This window comes from Antrostomus carolinensis, unplaced genomic scaffold, assembly GCF_000700745.2.
Source record: "Antrostomus carolinensis isolate BGI_N321 unplaced genomic scaffold, ASM70074v2 scaffold21353, whole genome shotgun sequence".
NCBI lineage: Eukaryota > Metazoa > Chordata > Aves > Caprimulgiformes > Caprimulgidae > Antrostomus > Antrostomus carolinensis.
The window spans coordinates 1,424-6,075 of NW_010306108.1; the positions used below are offsets into that span (position 1 = coordinate 1,424).

At 47.4% G+C, this 4,652-nt stretch overlaps 1 pseudogene; it reads right to left on the reverse strand.

Annotated features, from left to right (window-relative positions):
* Nucleotides 1–1,537: 1,537 nt before the first annotated feature.
* LOC104520354 (myosin-8-like) lies at nucleotides 1,538–4,504 on the reverse strand (annotated as a pseudogene).
* Between the last annotated feature and the right edge of the window lie 148 nt (nucleotides 4,505–4,652).

Consider the following 4,652-nt stretch of genomic DNA (forward strand, 5'->3'; position numbering starts at 1 on the left):
TGCTAAGGTGTTTCTCATCCACTCCACGTTGGTTTGCATCAAGGGATCCTACAGCCTGGAGTCAGCTGGGGTGACTGATGATGAATGCTTCAGACAGGCACTGCTGCAACAGTGGCTGCAATTGTGTAAGTTGATACTGCTGAAAGGATTTCCAAATTAATTTCATAGCCCTCCAATACTGCTAACCTGTGTTTGATTCACTGTGCACACAGCCTTACAGTCTTTGTGATTTCTGAGACAATCCTCCAAGGCTGTGTGGTCTCTCTGAAAATAAGGGATAGAAGTTACTTGCAAGCCAAGAGCTGTCAGTTCTATGAAAACATCAGCTTAGGGAGATACCTGTGGGCTTGTCCTTAACATACCTTACCGCTCCCCACGTGTCCTTCACCCAAACTGGAGGCAAGGCTTAATGCATTGGAATAATCCAGAGGAGACGGCTGATAGAGCACGAGACTTCTCAGTTGTACGCGCCCGTTGTGCCTCCTCTGTTCAGATCAGGGTCTGAATGAAGGAAAAAGGGTTTGACAATCTCCCCCTTCCCTTCTTCCCAAAAATATATTGTCTGTTTAGCCTGTAGGGAGGCCAAAAGTGAGGCACAGGTATGTGAGGAAGGAATGGAGCGCTACACCCACTAGTTTTCTCCTTCTCTCTTGCCTGAGGCAGCGCCACGTGCAGCTTGTTGTGCAAGAGGTGACAAGGCTGACCTTTGAGGTGATGTGTTGAGGAGGTGTATTGGTGCCACACAGTGTGCAAGAAACGGGCCCCAAGGGGCGGTCCTTCCAGCATGTGGCCCCAGGCAGGGCTCAGCGTTTTGTCCACTGCAGAGAAATTAGGAGCAGGTGGTGGCTGCAGCTGAGGGAATCTAGGGTAAGAGAGATGGCATAATTTAGGGGCACTATCGATGTGTCGTAACAGTGCTTTGTGTGCCAAAAATCATCTCTGCCAAGGAACTGTCGGTCCTTCACGGTGCAGTGCACTGTGACTTCTGATAACTTACTCAGGGACTGCTGTTTAGGCATTGTGACTGCCAGGATCACAAACAAAAGAAGGGAAAGGGAAAGGCATCACTCTCTCTTGCCTCTCCCACGGGAAGTAAGCTGCATGGAAATGACAATGGGAGAAGCATTAAGAATATGTGAGGGTAGGAGCAGAGCAAGGAGCTGCTGGAGACAGAAGAGAGCACAGGTTGGACTATCAGTAGTCTCCACAGGAATGGCCAGGCTCCAAGTCTGCAGATCCTTAGTTCAGAGTTTGCATTAGCTTCTCCCTTCCCCCAGCCAGGAAAAGTAAGAAAACTTGTTCTGCAATGCAATATCCCAAGCTTGATCAGAAAAAAAAAAAAAAAAAAAAAAAAACAACCAAACAACAACAACAAAAACCAACAAAGGAGACACTGTTCATAGTGTGCATGCAGAGGAATCTACAGTTTTTATTCTCTAGACATTGAGGTGGGTACAAGGACTGATTACAGAAGCAAGTGACCAAGAGGTTCACATTTTGTGCATCCCTCAGGTCACTTTTCTGCCTTATCACATCTTCACTCTTCCTCTTCTATCTTCCTATGAAACTCCCGACTCCTTGCTCGGAGCTTGTTGACCTGTGACTCTGCAATGTCAGCCCGCTCCTCAGCTTCCTCCAGTTCGTGCTGGATCTTGCGGAACTTGGAGAGGTTGACATTGGACAGCTCCTCCTGCGTGGGGGGAGAGAGTCAGTGGTGAGGAGCCCAGGGCAGGGGTTTCACTCCTTCTTCACCTTGGCCGTGTGGGGCTGTGGCTGTTCCCTGAGAGAGGACCCAGACCTCCATTCCCCACTCACCACTGCTTACACACTAGTCTCACACAGACCTCCTCCTCCTCCCCTTTTCAGAATATCCAATGTAGACAGAGCACAATAGAGTTTGAACATAATTCTGCTCTGGAATGTGGGAAGGAAACAAACTGGGCAGCTGGAAATCGGATTTTGTTTGCTCTGGAATTAAATGTTCTACTACCTCTGCAGACTCTGAGATGGGATTAGGAATTCATGAGACAGTGAGTCCATGAGATCTCCTCAGTGTCCCTCTCACAAATCTCCTTATCTGAGTCCAGAAGCCCTTGGCTGTAATGGACTGTTTGGCAACAGCAAAGAAGCCATGCTCAGACATTCATAAATTCAGGGGCTGCAGGACTTCCCTCAGTTCATCCCAGATTGCAGCATCCCAGAAAAAGACAAAAGCTCCTTGCAAAATTCTGAATGCGGTGTACAGTGCAGCTCAGGAGTGTACTTCCGACACCTTCTCTACCTGTTGAAATTTCCCTGGCCGTATCCAAAATAAGGAATTCCCTTTAGCAGATGAATTAGAAGGATTTTATACACAGCATTTTATGGAGAATTTTATGGAGAATTTTGGCAGGTGATTTCCTTCTACATAACTACCAAGGTTTTCCAAATTGCAAGGGTAAAGGCATCTTTCGTCAAGACAGTTATATGAATTTCAAAATTCTGAAAATATGTTCATTTCAAAACTTCTTCATATATTATACTATTATTAATAAGAACTCCTTCTTACTGACTACTTTGTTATTCTAATGCAAAAAAATTATTATGTGCACCCGCCCTCATCTTTAGCCCTCGTATTCGCTCGTTGATTTAATTCTCAAAGGCTAGGCTACTTCATTAGCATTTCAAAGAACTTGAAACCCTCCATTATCAACCAGTGACACTTTCCAAGTTTCTTATATTTGTCTCCTCAGTGATCATGCTACACACTTGGAAAGTGTTTCTTGCCAAAATCTCAGAGTGATACTTACTGCCTCTTCAGATTGTCTCTTGTACGATTTCACCTTCATTTGCAGCTTGTCCACCAGATCCTGCATCCTGAGAATATTCTTCCTGTCTTCCTCAGACTAGAGCAATTGGCAAACAGGAAAGAGAGTGAGTTGGTTTCCTCACCATGTGAATTAGCAATTCCCCTTGGCAATCAAGCGCAAAAATGTTTACTTCTTCCTGAGAGAGGATACGTCAGCCCAAGGAGGCCTCCTGCCTTACCTGGTAGGTCAGCTCCTTCACCCTCCTCTCATACTTGCGCACACCCTTCACCGCTTCTGCACTGCGCTTCTGCTCAGCATCAACCTCCCCTTCCAGCTCACGCACCTGCAATGAGAAGCCCATCTTTGGAGCTTCCCTGCTGGCTGCTTACGTGACATGCTTGCAGGTGCACAAATACCAGCCCTACGCACTCTGGCCTCCAGCTTCTGGATTTGCTTCTTGCCTCCCTTCAGTGCCAACTGCTCGGCCTCATCCAGACGGTGCTGCAGGTCCTTCACCGTCTGGTCCAGGTTCTTCTTCATCCTCTCCAGGTGGGCACTGGTGTCCTGCTCCTTCTTCAGCTCTTCTGCCATCATGGCTGCCTGGAGAGCAAAAGGTCAGAGGCATTTTGGGGCTGGAGACACTTTGGGGAGAGGGCACTTATCTTAAGCAGTGAAAGGGGTCCCCAACTCACATCTGTGATGGCTTTCTTGGCCTTCTCTTCAGCATTGCGGGCTTCTTGGATCGTATCCTCCATTTCACCCTGAATTTGGGCAATGTCTGTTTCCAGCTTCTTCTTGGTGTTGATCAAGCTGGTGTTCTGTGCAAAGACAGATTGCAAGACTTGTATTCTGAGGCCTGCAATACCAAACCTGCAGCCAGAGCCAAGCCTTTATTCTTCAAGCTTGTAAATCAAAATCTGCAATTCTTTTTAAAATGCTTGTTTACAGAAGGTCAGTGGGGAGCTCAGGTGCTGGCTCCCGAATATGGTTTTCTTTGTGGAGAGCAGTAGGGAGGCCATTCCAGTACTCCCTATCTGGTATATAGCAGCCCGCTGTATTTGTTAAGTGACAACACAACTGCTTTTGCACCACACCCTTACCTGGGTATGGAGGAGCTGCACACGTTCAGTGGCATCCAGGAGCTCCTGCTCAGCCACTTTCCTCGACCGCTCTGTCTGCTCCAGGGCTGCCCGTAGCTCCTCAACTTCAGCCTGCAACAGGTTTGCTCTGCGCTCCACCATGGCCACCTGCTCCTTCAGGTCCTCCTGTGTCCTGAGAGCATCATCCAAGTGTATCTGGGTATCCTGGTAAGACAGGCAAGAGAGATTACAAGGCAGTAGTGTGTGCTTGGGTGCCAAAAATGTCAGATATGTCATTTCTCTCTCAGTAGCTTTGCTGAACAGACCTTGAGCACTGCCTGTGTGTTTCTCAGGTTCTTTTGTGCCTCTGCAGCCACACGGTTGGCATGGCTCAGCTGGATCTCCATTTCATTCAGGTCTCCCTCCATCTTCTTCTTCAGTCGCAGGGCTTCATTCCTGCTCCTGAATCTCAGCATCCAGGGTGCTCTGCATGGACTCCACGATTCTGAGGTGGTTTCTTTTCATCTGATCAATCTCCTCATCTTTCTCTGCTATCTTCCTGTCAATCTCAGACTTCACCTGGTTGAGTTCAAGTTGGAGGCGCAGGATCTTCCCCTCTTCATGTTCTAGGGAGGCCTGGACAAGTAGACACAAACATTTACAATATTGATAACACTGCTGCTTCCTTCTGGGTAATTACAGGACATTTCAGGGAAAAGAATTATAGAATCATAGAATCCCAGACTAGTTTGATTTGGAAGGGACCTAAAAGATCATCTAGTTC